This window comes from Rana temporaria, chromosome 4 (genome assembly GCF_905171775.1).
Source record: "Rana temporaria chromosome 4, aRanTem1.1, whole genome shotgun sequence".
In the NCBI taxonomy this organism is placed as follows: Eukaryota; Metazoa; Chordata; class Amphibia; order Anura; family Ranidae; genus Rana; species Rana temporaria.
This window is the reverse complement of record NC_053492.1, coordinates 111,561,637-111,582,216: the sequence shown is the minus strand read 5'-3', so window position 1 is coordinate 111,582,216 and position 20,580 is coordinate 111,561,637. Positions and strand designations below refer to the sequence as shown.

General features: G+C 43.5%; 1 protein-coding gene across 1 annotated transcript in view; it reads right to left on the bottom strand.

The window, feature by feature from the left end:
* Positions 1-15,994, bottom strand: part of PAK2 (p21 (RAC1) activated kinase 2) — a 63,947-nt gene extending 47,953 nt beyond the window's left edge. Inside the window, exon 1 of the mRNA XM_040348777.1 lies at positions 15,839-15,994. The gene's annotated coding sequence lies outside the window, so the exon portion shown is untranslated. The remainder of the gene's footprint in view (positions 1-15,838) is intronic.
* Positions 15,995-20,580: the final 4,586 nt, after the last annotated feature.

Genomic DNA, 20,580 nt, shown 5'->3' with positions numbered 1-20,580 from the left:
TTTTTTCCTTGAGGGTGTATGCGATCAGCACAGGGCCAATAAGTACTGTCCAGACAGAAGATCAGGGGTCATGCAGCCTTATAGGAGATTCAGGGGAGAATGGGGAAAAAAAAAATAAAATAAAAAAGTCTTCCTATAAGCTTTAACCAGACACTGATAGAAGTCACAAGACTGCTATATACTGTTGATGTGAAAAGGTATTTAGCAGTTTATAACAGGGGTCGACAATTATCCGGGCGCCAGGTCGCATTAGCGACAAGAAATTGTGACCTGGTGACCTTGGCGGCCTCAATTACCGGCCGCGGCGGGGGAGGTGGGGCGCATGGAGGCACAGGATCCTGTGTCTCTGTGTGCCCCCACCTCCCCGCCGCGCGATCGCAGCGGGCCTGCGACGGCCGGTAATTGAGGTCGCGGCTTTGCGGTCTTGTGAAGTCCCAAGCTCTTCCTTCTGTGAGCTGGCGCCATCTGGTGGTGGCCGTTGGCATTACAAGTTAAACAGCAATTCTAATGCGTGTCATTTTTCACTGCCATCTCCTTCCCTCCAATTAGAACCCCCAAACATTATATATATATTTTTTATTCTAACACCCTAGAGAATAAAATGGCGATCGTTGCAATACTTTGTCACGCCGTATTTGCGCAGCGGTCTTACAAGCACACTTTTTTGTGAATTTTTTTTTTTTATTATTAAAAAAAAGTGTAAGACAACAGTAAAGTTATCCCAATTTTTTTTATATTGTGAAAGATAATGTTACACCGAGTGAATTGATACCCAACATGTCACGCTTCAAAATTGCGTCTGCTTGTGGAATGCTGACAAATTTTTACCCTTTAAAATCTCCATAGGCGACGTTTAAAAAAATCTACAGGTTGCATGTTTTGAGTTACAGGAGGAGGTCTAGAGCTAGAATTATTGCTCTCGCCCGAATGATTGTGGTGATACCTCACGTGTGGTTTGAATACCATTTACATATGCGGGCGCTGCTCACGTATGTGTTCGCTTTTCTGGCTCCTAACTTGTTTAGCTGGCTCCTAGATTCCAAGCAAATTTGTCAAACCCTGGTTTATAAATTACTAAAATAATTGCATTTCCATGTTCTGTGGGAAACCAGATATAAAGGATGCAGGGTTCTGGGTTTAGCAACACTAACAGCACAATGGAAGCACAATAGACCAGTGTGAAGACATACAGTACATAGAATTTAAAGGGATGCATTTTTCTTGAGCTTTCTTGTGCTAAAGGTGCTGATAATGGCCGACAATAGCATTCAAATAAATCCATGATTAGAGGTTGACCGATATGGGTTTTTCTCTGTCCGATGCCGATATTTAGACATCCGGGCAGCCGATATATGATGCCGGTTTTTGCTGCTGATATTTTAGGCCGTTTTTTTTTTTTTTTTGGGAGGTGGCACTGGCTTGTGGCACTGATTGGCAGGTGGCACCAATTGACACTGGCAGGTGGCACGGATGGCTTTAGGTGGCACTGGATGGAAGGTGGCACTAATTGGCACTGGCAGATGGCACCAATTGGCACAGGTGCAAAACAAAAATGGTGTCACCCCCCTCAGTACAGACCCCCTCTCCCTCCAGTATAGACCCCCCCTCTGTACAGACACCCCCCCGTAGTACAGACACCCCACCTATTTCAGTACAGACACCAGAGAGCGGTGTGTGTCCGAGTGCGGGCCGCGGTTCCTGGAGGTAGGCCGAAGCCGCAGGCCTTTCCGGATGCTGTGACCACTGCGGGAATCCGCGGATCAGTGTGCCAAAAAACGTATCAACGGTGATCCGTGGCACCACTAGCCGCCATGTTAAATATCGGCCTAATTTGGATAACAATTTCTCCAAAACGGCCAAATATCCATGATCATAAAAAAGTTGAATTTTCAGTACCAAAATTTTCATTTCGGTGCACCTCTACTTCTATAGCTATGTTAATCAATTCCAAAGAGACTATCAGCATAGCCTTGTGTACAGAATTACTGTAATGCATTTAATATGGAACTGTACAGCATCTACATTCCGGAAACCAGACGATTTATGGAGAGAAATCTCAATGTAAGGTTTCTAAAACACTACAGCATCAGCATTTTCCCTTAGAAATCAGTCCTCGTCTTTAGACTAAAATTACACATCCTTTTGATGCACTGAAAGCATTCTTAGATCTTATTAAACAAGGCAGGAAAACCACTTCAGTCAATTAGTTTTCCCACATGAACACAGACACACACACACACACACACACACACACACGTGATGACATCACCACACTATACAGTCTGGGCTGGGGACTAAGGACCATCTGTCATGTAAAACACTGCATATAAAGCTGGCCACTGACTGAAATTCAGCCACTCTCTGCTGGACCAGCCAAATTTCAATTAAATGTGTTGCCTCCCCTGCATGACAGAAATCCATTTACCCAACTTCTGTCAAAAGGGATGCAACAGAAAATTCTGCTCAGTTGCAGCCACTGATCAGTATATTCTGATAGCACACTGGCAGAACAAAATGTGCCTGCAGGGGGAAATCCACCATCCATGTCATGTGTGTGGATGGAGGAATACATTTTTTTCCCACCCAACCAGGGTGGGAAAAAAAAAAAAACACCCAGCTGTAAATGGGCATATAAGTGGTAATAAGTCCAAAAGCAAACATTATATTTCAGCTTACCAATTCTAAGATATAATGGCTGCATTAGTCTAATTTTGTATCCCAGTGCAGGCAGTAATATTCATGTCAATTAGGACTCAATGGCCACAGCCACCACTCCCAATTTGACGTGTGGGAGTGTCTCCAAACTCAGACAATTTAAGTTCTAGGACACGCACCCACATCCATACAGTTGTGCACCCACTGCATCCTACACAAGACTGCCTGCATGCAGATGCACAGAACACCTATGCGCCCCCCATGCTGGCAAAGATGGTCCTTGCACAGGTGTATGCTTACATATGCCCATGTGGAGCTGCGATACCCGGAATTAACTCCGGGATGACATGTCGCGGGCTGGTGCTACATCGGGCACCGCAGCGGAGGCTTTGATCCCAGGTGAGTATTACATATTGAGCTAGTATGCTATGCAGGTGTTAGTTTTTTTTTTAAGTGGGTTTACACCCACTTTAAATCAAGTCGATGTAAACCAACAATAGAGAGCAACTGTCACCCGCATTTGACTCACAGTTAACAGTCTCATTCACTTTAATGGGACAGCTGGTGAGGGATGTGTCGGCAGCAGGTGAGTGGATGCCCACTAACAGACACGGCCATGAAGGATCTGAAATGACAGGTGCTCTTTTAATGTAAGGACTTATTCTTGCTGGTAGTTAGAATCTTTAATAGTTGCAAACAAAATGAAGGCTTCCCATTTAGAATAAGCCATCAGGTTAGTAAATATTCCCAAACTGGATCGCTTTTGCGGCATGGCATGCTGCCATTTTGCTTCTCAAGGGAAGAATAAAGCACTTCAAGCTATGTGCAGAAAGATCACAAGGTTTATAAGCTGCGTAGGTTTCACTTTCATTTTTACTGCTTGCCCTTCCTCCTCACATTTAGGCTGCATTCACACTATAACGCGGCGTATTTTGCAGCGATTCGTAAACTTTTTTTTTTCACAAAACATTTACATTGATGTCTATGCCAAACGCCGAAAGCCGCCTGAAAAAAAGGGTCCGGGACTTGTTTTCAGGCGGCAGGCGTACGTTGTGAGATGTGAACCATCTCATAGACAACAATGTAAATTCGCCCCTCCAGCGGCACGAGCGTCGGGCGTAAATACGCCTAGGTGTGAATGCAGCCTTAGAGTGGGGTACAGATGCATTTCTCTTCAAACAAGCATACAGTTTGTTGTTTACATAGACTTGCAAAACAATGGGATAAAGGAATATTCCTGGACTTTGTTTTACCTCATGGTTACTGTGAAATTGTGTGAATGCATCAACGCATTGCATGTTATCTCAGCTTGCAGAGCTTGGATTCATTGAATGAGCTTACCAAAAATGGAAATATTGCAGAATATAAAGCCTCATACTACACAACTAAGCTCCATTCCATGCCGACTAAACTGAATTATTAATGCATCTTAAAATAGATTATTACTCAAAAAGCATTTAAAATAAATTTGCAAGAAATCTAAAAAATGATTTTTTTTTTAAATGATTGATTCTTATCCACCCTGCCTTAAGGATCACTAAAGGATTTTTTTTTTTAGCTAAATAGCTTCCTTTACCGTACTGCAGTACTGGTTTCATGTCCTTATTGTTCGTTTTTGCTTTGAAGTAGCTGTAATTCTGATCTCCACACTTCCTGGTTGTCTTTTTTCTTAGAACTATCGTACTGGGAGCTTTTCACTGTAGGTCTAAGCTGTCACTACTGTGTGCCTATTAAGTATACGGTGACAGGAATTAACCATACTATCAGTGTGAAGAACAATGGAGTTCAGCATAGTGAGGTATGAGGCACGACCAAGGAATAACATCTTATTCACTCTGAGGTAAGGGTCAGAGGACCACCTACACCAGATTTTGTGGAATGTTTTATTTCTCTTCCGAATCTCAAAAAAGGAAGTTTATATAGTGGTATAGGATCTTTAACCAACTTCAACCAAAGGGATCTCAGGTGTCTACAGGACAAGAAAGTACAGAATGCGGAGCAGTCTCTTAGCATGAGAAGGTATGGGCAGATCACCAAAGATTTCCCAAAAGACAGTTCGAAGGTAGAATTTGTTCTGTAATTTTAAAGACATTTTAGAGCTTTGATTTCAGTGTCAGGAAGATACCCCAGCAACATGTACATAGGGAAAAGAGGCCAGCTGTTATTGAACAAATCAGTATCCACACATTTCATGGGGATTGGATGAAGTGGTGTGTGCTACCTGTATGGATCAAATGCTGGACTTCTATTCCCGATTCTCACTGGAGCTGAGGAAATGGCTTGGATGAGCTGTAGAACATCTTCAATGTTACAGAACAAGTCCAGTTGAATGTAATCTACTACTCCTACTAGATGTACAGGATACAAAGCTTTGCCCAACTGCCCACCGAGGCACTACAGACATTTGTAAACACATCATCAGTCCCTTCAAACGCAGGGACTCAGCACTCCCAGCAATTGTATTTAGCATTTTGCCAGAGTATGGTTAGATAATACTTGCCTGTCCAAACACCCCCTAGGTCACTCATCTGCAAGTATGCCCTGTGCATTATTCCCAGAGGAATGCTGTAAGAAGTTTGGAGTAGACCATGAAAAGATAACACTCATGTTACTATGAGGGGCTAAAAAAACAACTATGCTCTCAAAAAATGAAAATGCCTGCAGGCACAGACTTTGTAAAGGCAGGTGGAATTTACCAAAGAATGTAGACGACAAGCAGAAACTAGCCCAAAAAAAATACTTAATCCAAGTTCCAGGATTTGGAAAGTGCGAGTTTTGTACCGTGTTAGCCATCAAGAATGCAGAAAGTTTGAAATTGAACCGATCCCCTTATTGACTAATAGGGATCGACTGATTTTTTCGGTGCTGATACGATACCGATATTTCAGCCACCTCTTGTTTTTTTATCACTGTTATTGCCGTCACAAGGATTGTAAACATCCCTTGTGACAGTAATAGGAATGTGAGAGGTACTCTTTATGGAGAGATCGGAGGTCTATAGGTGTGTGGTGGCAGGGCAGACTGGGAGTGTGTGTGTGGTGGCAGGGCAGACTGGGAGTGTGTGTGTTGGGCAGGGCAGACTGGGAGTGTGTGTGGCAGGGCAGACTGGGAGTGTGTGTGGTGGCAGGGCAGACTGGGAGTGTGGTGGTGGTGGGAGTGTGTGTGGTGGCAGGGCAGACTGGGAGTGTGTGTGGTGGCAGGGCAGACTGGGAGTGTGTGTGGTGGCAGGGCAGACTGGTAACTGAGAAAAAAAAAAAAGGAGGGCAGATAAAGTGGGGAGGGGAATCACAATCCTGGCTACTGCTCTCTATTCAAATAAAACAAAACAAAATGTATGGCTGCTACTTAAATAAACATGATTGAACACATTCAGCTGGTGCAAACTCTAATTATATAGTTTTAAATAACAAAACAAAAATGACTGGCAAAGAACAGTGAATCTAATCTGATCAAACACTGACCTGCTGCAGTGGTGCTGGCCGTGTGTCACACTGTCTGTATGACCCCAAACCCCTCCTATGCGCTTCAAAGTATTTAAAAATTTCAAGATTGGTGTTTTTTGAATAATTATTTTTTATTTTTTTTAAACTGGTGCCTTTAAGATGCCAGGATATTGCTTCCGGGTTACTAGATCTGAGACCCGAACCAAGCATTGGCTTTATACCGGGTCTTCTGGCTGGTTACTCGGGCGAGTGGCAGAAGGAATGGGGCTGCTGAGACGCATCGGTTATTACAATAAAGCAGACTGTAAAATTGTGCGCGCCTGTGAAAAAATAAAAATAAATAATTTGCAAAAAATCTGGTACTAATAACTTCTCCATAGGCAAAAGCCTTTACAGGTTAACCGTGGATTATAGCCCTAAAATTATTGTTCTCACTCTGACATTTATGTTTACATGTGCCATATTGTGCAGGCTTGCATTGGGCAGGTGTACAGGGGCACTTTTAAAATTTCTTTATGCATTAAAATTTTAACTTATTTTTTTACCTTTTTTTCTGATCACAAAGGGGGGGTTCATAAGCAGATGACAAGTTCTCTTTATACAGACATCAAGGGTCTATTATAGACCCCCAATATCACCCCAGAAGCTATTCAAGCACCAATTGTGCTCAATTAGCTGCTACCCCCCAAAACACAGGAACAGCGCTAAACCTGGAAAAAATGCAATACATTCCCCTGCTGACTTTATTACTCACAGAGGGGAGCAGAGACTGGATGCATGGAGGGAGGGCTGGGGCACCTTCAGAGCCTCTGAAAAGCAATCTAGTGCAGCTCTAGTCCCACCCATATCACTTTCCTATTTAACCCTCTAAATAGCAGGACGTTTAAATAAAGAATAAAATAAATCTACTGAAAGTTGATATCCCATCGATCACTATAGACATAACTTTCTGCTGCTTGGACTATTAGAGTGTTTTGACAGCAGGTATATTTCCGCCCCTGGGAGAGGAATGCAGCATACAGCGCCCCCAGAGTAATGAATGGTTTTAGGTAGGTACCCACCATGTTGGACATCTCAAATGTGGACACAAATCCCTGCACATGACGTATGTGTTCGAGGATTTATAACCATATGCAAGCACGATGATGTATAGCAGTATACAGCCATTCATTACAATGGATCATGATCAAGTTGTTTTATTAAGTGCCTCTGAACTTGTTATAAAATTTGACTTGTCAATTGCCTAGCAAAGCCCATTTCCTCCTTGCACATCATAGCCCTCTTCTCTTCTGGGGGTGTCTAATTACTGTCCGTCCTGGCCAAGCTCCTCCACACCTCCCTACATAATATATGTTTACCTGCTAGAGCATACCAAGGCTGGCCATAGACGGTTCGATTCTCATCCGGTTGGAACTGTGTGGGTGGGTTGAATGTACCAAGTTAATCGCTTAACTTGTGTACAACCAGCCTGCAGATTTTACTTCTGATTATCGCTAGTGGCTTCTATAGTTGCTAGCAATAATCTGTGTTCTCCCAGCGGGGACAGCTTCTTAGCGCGCTCCCTCCCACCCAGCCAGGAGCCGACAATTGCTCAGCAGGAGGGATTTCCCCATCTGTGTTAATGGTGGGATTTTGCAAATGTCTTTCCTGCAACGCGCGATTGCAGGAAAGAAATCTGCACTATGGCTGGCCTAGGTGTCACCTGAGTAATAGCCGAGTCTGCTGGAATTGCTGACATCACATGCAAAATCATGGCACCCACCAGTAGCTTCAGGCCGTTACAATGGCTACACAAGGAGGTTTTTACAAGTTAATAACATGCATAAATGGGAAGATTTTTGCTGAAATGAGTGGCAAGTAGTACCAATAACAAAATCTATCAAATGTGGTGTGAATTATACTACATTTCCCTTAATTCGTTTTTTGGAACTTGTGTTTAGTCAGTTAGTTTAGTAAAAAAAAAAAAAAAAAAAAAAAAAAAAAAAAAAAACACACCCCAACCCCTTTCTAAAACCCTTTGGCACAGTAATTCATGTGAATTATAAGTAGAAAGTTTTAGAAATTGATAAGTGGATCAAGCTATTTTTTTTTTTTAACTACTTGGAGCCCCGGCCTTTGTAAATTGATGGCTCTACAATTCCGGGAGGATGTCTATTGACGTCCTCGGCTCCTCCGGCCACTGGGGGCCGCGATGTCCGCCAGGTACCCGCGATCGGCTGTTAGAGATCCACGTCCTGACAGGGAGAGGAGACTGATGCCGTGTCCCTTGTACATAGGGACACAGATCAGTCACCTCCATCAGTCAGATCGCCGCGATTACTAGTTTAAAAAAATAAAAAAATAAAAATAAAAAAAAAGGGAAGGAGGTTATAATTCTGTCCCCTATTTTGTAGGAGCTATAACTTTCGCGCAAACCAATCACTAGACACTTATTGCGATTTTTTTTTTACCAAAAATATGTAGAAGAATACGTATTGGCCTAAAACTGAGAAAAAAACTAAAATTTTGTTTAAAAAAGTAAAAAAAAAGTGTTTTTTTTTTTAATTGTCGATCTTTTTTTGTTTATAGCGCAAAAAATAAAAACCGCAGAAATGATCAAATACCAGCAAAAGAAAGCTCTATTTGTGGGGAAAAACAAACAAAAAAAACCGTCAATTTTGTTTGGGAGCATGACCGCGCAATTGTCAGTTAAAGTGACGCAGTGCCGAAAGCTGAAATTTCACCTGGGCAGGAAGGGGGTATATGTGCCCTTTCATAACGGCATAATAAAAAAAAAAAAAATGCACAAGATTCCTAAACTGCAAGTAATGCGGTGGAGGAGAGCCCACCTGTCTGGGCTACAATACCTGTCCAGACAAAAAGAATCCCAAAGAAATAGTAAGGAACAAACTGCCTAGAGGCCATGTTTAACCACTTGCTTACTGGGCACTTATACCCCCATCCTGCCCAGGCCAATTGTCAGCTTTCAGCGCTCACACGTTGAGTGACAATTGCGCTGTCATGCAACACTGTACTGATGAGACATTTTTATATTTCTTTTCACACAAATAGAGCTTTCTTTTGTTAGTATTTAATCACCACCGGATTTTTTATTTTTTGCTAAACAAAGACAAAAAATTTGGGATAGAAAAAAAAAAAAAGTTTCATATTTTGTTATAACATTTTGCAAACAGGCAATTTTTCTCCTTCACAGATAGGCAGCATGAAGAGGTGGCACCGAGTGGCTGCACTGGTGGGCACTTATAGATGGCACTGATTAGCAGCAAATGCGGGCACTAAGAGGACCGATGTCCTGCTAATCTCTATAAACAGAAACCGTGGCTTGTTTATTTCGGTGACCAGTTGTCATTGGCTGAGAGCTGATCACGTGGTAAATGGCCTGCTGTGACTGGTCCTTTACACAATCTACGATTAGCCAAGGCTAATGAAGAGCGAGAATGGGAGAAAGCCCATGTATGCCCTCCCATTAATTTAACCACTACCCGACGGCCGTACGACTTTATACGGCCGCGGGGTGGTTCTCAATCTCTAACAGGCCGTAAAAACACGGCCTGCGCGCGCATCCAGCAGCGCGGGCGCGTGCTCGCCGCATCGCTGAGATGCTGATGCGAGTGCCTGGCAGGCCATGATGTCCGCCAGGGACTCGCGATCGGCAGCTACAGGGACAAGATGTGGAGCTCTGTGTGTAAACACAGAGATCCACGTCCTGTCAGGGGAGAGAGGAGACCGATCTGTGTCTCTTGTACATAGGGACATAGATCGGTCACCTCCCCCAGTCACCCCCCTCCACCTACAGTTGGAACACAATTTAGGGTACACATTTAACCCCTTCCTCACCCCCTAGTGTTAACCCCTTCAATGCCAGTCACATTTATAAAGTAATTAGTGCATATTTATAGCACTGATCGCTGTATAAATGTGAATGGCGCCAAAAATGTGTCAAGTGTCCGCCATAACGTCGCAGTCACGAAAAAAATGCTGATCGCCGCTATTAGTAGTAAAATAAAAAATAATAATAATTCTGTCCCCTATTTTGTAAGCGCAATAACTTTTGCGCAAACCAGACGCTTCTTGCGATTTTTTTTATTTTTTTCCCCCAAAAATATGTAGAAGAATACGTATAGGCTAGACTGAGAAAAAAAAAAAAGTTTTTTTTTAAAAAAATGGGCTATTTATTATAGCAACAAGTAAAAAATAGTTTTTTTTTCAAAATTGTCGCTCTATTTTTGTTTATAGCGCAAAAAATAAAAACCGCAGAGGCGATCAAATACCACCAAAAGAAAGCTCTATTTGTGGGGAAAAAAGGACGTCAATTTTGTTTGGGAGCCACGTCGCACGACCGCGCAATTGTCAGTTAAAGCGACGCAGTGCCACAAGCTGAAATTTCACCTGGTCAGGAAGGGGTATATGTGCCCAGTAAGGAAGTGGTTAAAGGAACACTAAAGGTTCGTTTTTTATTAGATCAATTGATTGCTGTAAGCTAGAGCATTTAAATATCACTTCCCTCGTTTTTTCTTTTGACCTCCAAAATACAGTAATCCAGGTTTGAAAATGCCATTTCCTGTCTCTCCTCTTCTTGCTTTCCACCAGGATCTGAGCCGTTTTGCATGGTGGAAAGCAGAATGTGCTCACCCCCTCCCTATGACTACAGCCCTGCGTGAAGATGCTCTCGTATCCCTCACAGGCATGGAGGCTAAGCCTAATGGGAACTGTAGTTCCCATTAGGCCGTGATGTAGCAAGAATGAATGCGCACCGCAAACCAGGAAGTCAGTGAGAATGATTCAGGAGTGACGGAGGTGAATAAAACAGCTAGATTTCAACAGGTATCAAACTAGTTATAATGCAAAACATTACTTTTTACTTTATCAGCTACTGTCAGACTTTAATTTAAGAGGAAAATATTTTTGTCTTTACAACCCCTTTAAGCCCACACTGTAGCAGTCTTTCAGCTATAGCGTGGGCAACAAGTGGTTAAAGTGATATTAAAGGCAATTTAAAAACAACAAACACATAATACTTACCTTCTCTGTGTAGTAGTGTTGCACAGAGCAGCCCGGGTCCTCTTCTTTCCGAGTCCCCCACTGGCACGCCTGGCCCTTCTCTCCTGCCAAGTGCCCCCAGAGCAAGCAGCTTGCAAGGGGGACACCCAAGCAGGCTTGCTCCCAAGCTGCTACACTGCATGCCATGGCTCGGTCCCACCCACTCTCTCCTCTCACTGGCTATGACTGACAGGAGCAGGAGACAATGGCTCCCGCTGCTACCTCAGCCAACTAAGAGGGAGAATTGCCAGAGAGCTGAGGCTTTCGTGCACATCACTGGATCGTGATGGGACTCAGGTAAGTAAGTCATGTTGTACGTGGCAATGGTGAGTCTGCCTACAACCTAGAGCAGTGTTTCTCAACTCCAGTCCTCAGGGCGCACCAACAGGTCATGTTTTCAGGATTTCCCTCAGATGAAACTGCTGTGGCAATTACTAAGGCAGTGAAACTGATAAAATCACCTGTGCAAAATAATGGAAAGCCTGAAAACAAGACCTGTTGGTGCGCCTTGAGGACTGGAGTTGAGAAACACTGAGGAACAAGGAAACACTGAGGAACAATGAATAAGGCAAGTACTGCATTACAGATTACTGCTCTAACCCTAGACTTATAAGCATTTAACCCATGCAGTGATGCAAGGACCCCACTACATATTTGAATCCCAAAGTTCAGCTTCTAGATCTAGTTTGGAACTATTTCTTGTGAATCATTTTATGCAACAGGCTGTTCTGATAAAGCCCAACAGAGACCAGTATTCTAAAATTTACAAAAACCCAAATTGGAGTTGGTAAAATTGCGGACAATTGTGTCTACTGGGGCAGCACTGCCCTTTCAGCCTCACCAACATGAAGTGGAGCAAGCTGCATAATGCAAAGCCACATAGCAAAAGGCTACCAATCAATTATGATGCACCAAGCAAGAGCCTTAGGCACACTGGGTTTTATACAGATTTTGCTAAATCTGCAACCGCTCTTAAACATTAGCATCAATAGTGTTTTTTTAAATGGTAAGAAGTTAAACACTTAACGATTTTACCTAAATTATGAGTGAAAGTATGAGCGCTAATAAATGTATTTGAGCTGACTGCACACCTTGTTTCATATGTGACTAGAACAAAGCATATCAGGTAACAGCTTGCCGAGTCTTCAAATAACATGGGAGGGTTAGAGCCGATCATACACCCTGCAGGCACAGTCTTCGTAATAGAAGGAATCTTCAGAAATGGATTGTAAAATACTAGGGGAAAAAAAAACCCCTTCTCTACTAGCATAATTTTCCTTACTAGAAATAGAAAAGATTGCCCAAACTAGATCTAGATTTTCTCCAATACCACAAAATAAAAATACATTTGGTGCCGAGGATCTTGAGGACTTTTACATTGTATTTTAGAGCTGCGCGATTCTGAATCACATTTTTTTGCTTCGAATAAAGATCATGATTCTCTTGGTGTAACATCTTAGACATTACCAAAAAAGGAGAGAGCCAACTTTACAGTTTAGTTTTTTTTTTATTCATTATGACAGGCCCCACTGCAGGAAATTAGATCCAGCCAATTTTTTCTTTAAGACCCCTTTCACACTGGGGCGTTTTTCGAGCGTAGCCTCATCTGCTATCCCAATGTGCTGGCAACGCACCGCTAAGACCCTAACGTTTTAGGGTGTTTTTGCAGTGCCTCAGTGTAAGGCGTTTTTACAGCGCTTTCAATCCATTTCGATGGAGAGGGGCGTTTTTGGAACGTTTTTTTCAGAGCCCAAAAGCTGCTCCAAAGATGCTGCTTGCAGAACTCAGTGTGAAAGGGTCCATTGAGAGCGTTTTATGAGCGCTATTTTTAACGCTAAAATGCTGTAAAATCCTTCAGCGTGAAAGGGGTCTAAATGGACAGGACCAAGCATCAGCATTGGACCTAAAGTGATTTCTGACATTAGGTCTTTTGTAATTGTCAACACGACAATTACTTCAAATGCCTCAGTGTGTTTTTATCATCAGTAAATGAGGCAATAATTACATACTGAACAGAGGGATGTCACTCAATATTGAACAACAGAAACTATAACTGAACTCCTGAGAAATTCACATTTAGAGAACACATCACAGATTCAGCTACAGCTGTTATCTTTTCTAGCTGTGTAAACATCCTCCCACATTCAAGGGCATCACAGCAGGTTCCATGCAAAAAAAGGAAGGCTTGGCCAAGTATATGGCAACGATAGGGTGACAAGGGTCCCAATGTTTTGTATGAGGACTTCTTCATGAAAAAAAAAAAAAAAAAAATGACAGTTGGCAACAATGATAAAGAATCATGAGAATTGGAGGTGTCCTGTAGCCCAGCCTAGAGCACACAGACAGGGGTGACAAGACTCTGCTTAGGATCTCAGTGTAGAGAAGAGTGTTGTCAGCTCACTACAGGAACTTCTGAGCTCTCTGGGATTTTTAGGCAGCATCACCAGACACCTACTTAAAGCGGGGGTTCACCCTTAGAGGGCACTTTTTCCCCTTCGCTTCATGCTCGTTTTCTCTAGGGGAATCGGCTATTTGTTTTAAAATATGTGCAGTACTTACCCGTTTACGAGATGCATCCTCTCCGTCGCTTCCGGGTATGGGCTGCGGGAATGGGCGTTCCTTCTTGATTGACAGGCTTCCGAGAGGCTTCCGACGGTCGCATCCATCGCGTCACGATTTTCCGAAAGAAGCCGAACGTCGGTGCGCAGGCGCAGTATAGAGCCGCACCGACGTTCGGCTTCTTTCGGCTACTAGTGACGCGATGGATGCGACCATCGGAAGCCTCTCGGAAGGCTGTCAATCAAAAGAAACGCCCGCTCCCGAAGACCCATACCCGGAAGCGACGGAGAGGATGCATCTCGAAAACGGGTAAGAACTGCTCATATTTTAATACAAATAGCCGATTCCCCTAGACACAACGAGCAGGAATCTAGGGGAAGAAAATTTTTTTTTTTATAAATGGGTGAACTCCCGCTTTAAGTATTTTTGTTTTACCCTGCTTTTTTGTTTTTATTTCTTATTTAAAGAACACACTACATTCACAGAAAAAAAAAAAAACAAATGCATTCACATACACCACCACTCACATTACTAAACAAAATTAATATAAATTGGCTATCGTCCAACCAAAACAGTGTGAGTGGGAAATTGTGCAAACAGATAAGAGTATGTGGCCGATTAACCTATCAGATAAGAGTGCATGGTAGATCTTCCAATCATAAGGACTGGTGGATGATTGTCCAATCAGATAAGAGTGTATGTGGCTGATCAAACTTTCAGATACAACAGTGTGGCAGTTCTTCCAATCACATTAAAAACGGGTGGACGATTGTCCAATCAGATAAGAGTATGTGGCTGATCAAATCACATAAGAGTGCATGTGGTAGATCGTCCAATCACGTAACAGGTGGATGATTGTCCAAGCAGATAAGTGTGGGGGCAATTGTCCTATCAGATAACAGTGTGCAGACAATTGACCAATAAGATAAGAGTCTGTGGGAAACTATGAATACACAAAAAAAAAAAATCACTGGCGCTAGACAAAGATAAAGGTGACCCTAATGTAACTTGTATGTAGGGTATAAGGTTGATAGTCCTGCGCTGCGGGAATCGTGGTACCCGGAAATACCAAACATACACAAAATACACCAAAAGGTCCGCGCTCATGGATATCTACAGATCATATAGGACCCAGTATTATCGGGAGAGAATGAAAGTTTCATGTAAAATATTAAGTATTATATTATTATTTTTTGTTTTATAGACTTTTATATTTTTGGAGTTGATCTCTAATAAATGGATTTTTTTCCTTAATATTTTACATGAAACTTTCATTCTCTCCCAATAATACTGGGTCCTATATGATCTGTAGATATCCATGAGCGCGGACCTTTTGGTGTATTTTGTGGGAAACTATGGGCATCCCATTATAAAAGTGTGTGAAGGTGCTTGTCCAATGAATATATATATATATATATATATATATATATATATATATATATATATATATATATATTAAAAAAAAAAGCAGTACAGAAAAACCTTGGTTTGCGAAGCATAATTCATGCCAGAAACATGCTTGTAACCCAAAGCACTTGTATATCAAAGCATTTTTTTTTTACAGGGTATAAAAGAGAAGAGAGGCACCTCTAAGTGTAGCAATAAGTCGCTAAATGTTGTACCTTCATTACATGTAACCATATTGCTACACTTAGAGGCGCCTCTTCTTTTTTATACTCAGTTGTGACATGACACTACTCTTATATCAAGACATCGCTTGTATATCAAGGCAACATTTATTAAAACATTTTGCTAGTCTTGCAAAACGCTCTCAAACCAAGGTTTTACTGTATGTGGTCAATCGTTCAATTAGAGAATCATCATCCAATCAAATAGGAGTGTGTGGGCAATTGTCCAATCAGATAAGAGTGTGAGGTGCTATCATCCTATCAGATAAGAGTGTGTGGATAATCGTTCAATCAGGTAACTTTCAGGGGCAGAGCAGGAACCTGATTGGCGGGAAACGTGTATCCAGCTGACGTGGGAACGACAAGTCCCAGCACAGCATACACGGGATGTCAATGCTGCGCTCCCCACACGCTCTCCGGTGCCGGTACCCCACAAGTGAGAACAACGCCCCCCCCCCCCCCCCCACGGCTCATGCGGCAACAAGCAGTAGTACACACTACACGTTCAATTACCGGGCGTTGTTGTGAAGAGCTGCGGCCTGGACTCTCCGCCGGTGCCGGCTTCTTCCTACGTTCTCCACAGACCCCTTTCTCGAAGCAGACCCTCCTTCGCCTCCTCCTCACCCTTTCCGGTTCCGGGTTGCCACACCTCCTCCTCTTCCCCTTCGCCAGTGACACGCTCCGCCCGCCCCCTCTCTTCTCCTCAGCCGAAAGGCAGGGCGTGAGCGCGTCCCCGACACGGAGTGCGTGAGCGCGTCCCCGACACGGAGTGCGGGAGCGCGCAGTGTAGAGAGGAAGAAGAACAGTGCCACCTGTGCCCGGCCTGAGTACATAAGAGAAAGGGTGGATAATGTTCTAGATTATTCCTGAGCTTGTCTTCTAGAATGGGGCAGGGAGGTTATTGTGAACGTGTAGAAGTGATAGACAGAGTCCCACCCACTACCTCACACCTCAATCCTATCACCCTTCTGTCATGCATTGTGGGAACACTGTGTGTGTTGTGGTGTAGTTCATTGTCACTAAACACTGACATACATGTGCAGAGCTCCCAACTGTCCCTGATTTGGAGCAAAGTCCCTCTGTCCCTCTTTCCTCCTCATTTGTCCTTCTGATTTATATAGTTGTATATAAAATGCACTTTTTATTTATCAGTGTTTTCCAGCCCTAAACCTTTCATCTGATTTCTAAATTGCTGCATTTATAAATTCCAAGATCCAATTTAAATGGTAAAAAAGCACCTGTGGGTTTAACAAATCATATTTTTTTGGGATAAATCTCCTTTAAGGGGGCGTGGCCATGGGTGTGTCCTATGCCGGTGACTTGTCCTCAATGTTCCCCTATGGGGGAAGTTCCTCCACTGACTGCGCAGGCGCAAACTTCCCGACGGAAATTCCCGAACCTCGCCCGGCATCCAGGCTCATTCTTTAACATCCCCGTGGATTGGAGGATGTTAAAAAAAGAGCCAGGAGGCCGAGCGAGCGAAGCAAGCCGTCCGAGCGCAGCGAGGACGTGAGGCCGACTGGCCACTTACCTCAAAATCCACGTCGCCCTGGATGCCGGCCGCCGTTCGGGGATTTCCGTCAGCAAGTTTGCACCTGCGCAGTGCTTGAAGGAACTTTCCCGATGGCTGGAACCATCTCAGCGCATCAGTTCGCGCATGCGCTGGAACTTCCATGATACATGGAACCAGCACGTCAGATCACCGGCATACTTTTGCTGATAGATGTCCCTCATTCCCATCTCAGAAAGTTGGGAGGTATGCCTGTGTTGTAGTACACCACAATGCAGGGCGAGGCTCCATTCACGCCTCAATGTTTGCGCATGTGCAATGCTTACGGTGCCAATCGCTGGTAAGCCTAGGGTCACACTTGTGCGGGTCAGGAAGACTTACACAGTCATGCGTGTTCCCAAGCCATATGCAAAGTGGGCACACAGGTGTACCGTTCATTTTAACCACTTAAAGCGGTTCTCCACCCTAAAGTGAAGTCCCGCTGATCGGAACCCTCCCCCCCTCCGGTGTCACATTTGACACCTTTCAGGGGGGAGGGGGGTGCAGATACCTGTCTAAAGACAGGTATTTGCACCCACTTCCGGCCCGGCATTCACGGGCAAAAGACGGGCATTGCGTCACATCCCGTCGCCCCCCCCCCCCCCCCCCGTTGTGTGCTGGGAACACTCGGCTCCCAGCACACAGCGGGAGGACAGGTAAGTGTCCTAATATTAAAAGTCAGCAGCTGCAGTATTTGTAGCTGCTGGCTTTTAATATTTTTTTGGGGTGGAACATCGGCTTTAACCTCCAGAAGGTTTACCCCCCTTCATGACCAGGCCATCTTTTGCGATACAGCACTGCTTTACAACTGCGTAATCGTGTGCCGATGTGCCAAAAAAAAAATGCATGTCTTTAGTTGATCACCTCTGCAGTTATTTTTTGCACTATAAAGAGAAATAGACAATTTTGGAAAAATTATAAAACATTCCCAATAATTTTTTTTTAGAAAATCTAATTTCTTTATCAATTAACCACTTAGAGAGGAACTGCAGTCTGCTCACATAATTTGTAATAAACACATTTTTGTCATTCTGAAGCTTCCCTCCAACCACTTTGCATATTATTTTATATATACTGTGATTCTTTACTTGGCAAATATGCTGCAGAAATCTCCCTCCACCGAGTTTGGCTGCAGCCATTTTAACTGTGGGCAGCTGAAGCTGCTGCCTGTTCACTTCCTGGATGTACACATACACACACCTGCAGCTCTCATTGGCTCTCTTATGACTCATGCCCCTCCATTCCTGGCAAACTCTCACAAGTGAGAGAGAGCTGTGCATGATGAAGCAGCAGCTCATTGAGCTTCCCAGTGAATAGCTGTTCTGCGGGGGTGTGTTAAGACAAGTCTGATCATTAGAAGAAGGCAGACTTAGGGCCAGATCCTCAAAAGGGATACGCCGGCGTATCTACTGATACGCCGTCGTATCCCTGTTTCTATCTTTGGAACTGATCTGACATGTGTAAGGGACTTACACTGTCGGATCTTAGGATGCAGTACCACAGCCGCCGCTGGGGGCATTTCTCGTCTTAATGCCGCTTCGGGTATGCAAATTAGCACTTACGGAGATCCACAAAGCTTTTACGCTTGGTTTTTTTCTCCGTAAGTATTAGTTTGATGTCGCAAAATTAGGGCTGCTTTTACAAGGCCTAAACTGTTTACACCTTGTAAAAGTAGACCCTTCTACCCCGCGTCGCTGTCATTTTTTTAAAAAATATTTTTTTTTCCCGCCGCAACTCGTTTTTTTTTTTACGCCCGTCGTGATTCTCAAAACCCGGCGCAACGTAAAACCACGCAAAGCACGTCGGGAAAACGACGTCGGGAGCATGCGCAGTACGTCCGGCGCGGGAGCGCGCCTAATTTAAATGGGACTCGCCCCATTAAATTAGGAACGCCTTGCGCCGTACGGATTTAAGTTACACCGCTCAAAATTTCTAGGTAAGTGCTTTGTGGATCGGGCACTTAGGTAGAGATTTTGCGGCGGTGTAACTTAAATGGGTAAAATTACGTTCCGCCGGGTTTTTGTGGATCAGGCCCTGAGTTCCCAGCATTGCAAGAGAACTGACCACAGTGTGTTCTCCTGCGTAGTGTGATCAGTTATTAATAGGAAAGCAGAGATTTCACATGAAGGAAGCAATACAGAGAGAACAGAATACTTTTTAATACACGTACATGATACAGCAGGCACATGTCTGGAATATGAAGTGTTGGGGGTAACAAATGCTTTAAAGTGGTTGTAAACCTCAGACATAAAATGTGAACAAAGCATATCCCTCTATAGTGTGTACTTATCTACAGTATATATCCAGAGCACTAAGTGTAATTTCTGTCTACTGCTTCATTCCTCTGCTATCAACAGTCACTTCTGTCAAGTTTTCCTGACACCAAGAGAGTAAAGGTGGCAGGGGAAGGACCTCCAGCTGATTTACAGCCTCAGCTCTGTTGTGCTGTGTGAAGGGGGTGTGTCCCTTCCCTCCAATCAGTTCACAGAGCTCTCCTCATTGAGCTTTGCAGAGTGTATCTTCATCTCTCCGCCTTTTTTTTTATTATTATTATTATTATTCTCATACAAGATTTATAATTCAGCACTGTGAATGGCTGTAGAGAAGCAAGGCTGCAGATAGACAGGTACAACTTATATAAGAGAATGTGTGTTGTCTCTGTGTATCACATGAGGACAGTCACTTCACTGGATCTATGTAACGGTTTACAACCACTTTAACAATGCACAAAACTCAACGTGACAAAAAGCTACTTTGCTGCGTGCAGGGTTGCCTAGTGGAATGCCCGGCCTATGCCAAGGTGTGAATGTAGCTGGACACACTACCTCACCAAAGAAAAAAAAAGCCTGATGTACTTTTCTTAGGGCTCGTATACTCTAGCAATCGAGAAGCCGTAAACCCCACAGTTCAGGTGGATTCTTACCACCCCACAAGCTATCGCCCTTTAGCTTCAGTGGCAGGAAGTGTATGCATGGCATGGCTGTGATGCTTTGAGGAGGAGGCAGGAATTTTTCTATATGGTCCCACTATATGTAAGAACGTAACCACTGTTTGCTTGCTCCCAAGTTGGACTATGGGATTTGTAGTATGTATAGAGCAGTGTACATTACCATGTACTATCTGTGCCAGCCCCCCTACAGGCGATACTGAGAACAGCACCCCGTCCAGGGAGTTTTAGGCTCCATTCACACTAATGCGTTTTTTGATGCATTTTGCAGAAATGCAGGGAATTTTTTAACATGGTTTCCTATAAAACATGTTCACATCAATGCTTTTTTGTGTCTCTGCATTTTTGGAAAGGGTCAGGGACATTTTTTCCTGCAAAAAGCAGCGTTTTGCATGTATTAGAATTCAATGGACCCGCATCTAAAACGCAAGTACCGCGTTTTTACCACGATTTTGCTGCAATTTGCGTATTTTCTTTACCCTGTTTACCTGTTTGTTAAAAGAAAATGTAAAAAAAATAAAAATTGCCGGCTAAAAAAATGTTTTTATAAAAAAAAAAAAAAAAAACGCGAATCGCTGTAAAACCTCTGTAAAAACGCGTGTCGAAAACTGCAGCAAGCACCGCAAAAACGCTCAAAAGCAACATGCATAGTTGTTAATCGAGCCTAAACCCACTACAACAGGCCAATGCAAACCTTGCTATAGCAACCTGTCAGTAAGAATGACGGCCTTGCTTAGGCATTACTGCGCATGCACAGAA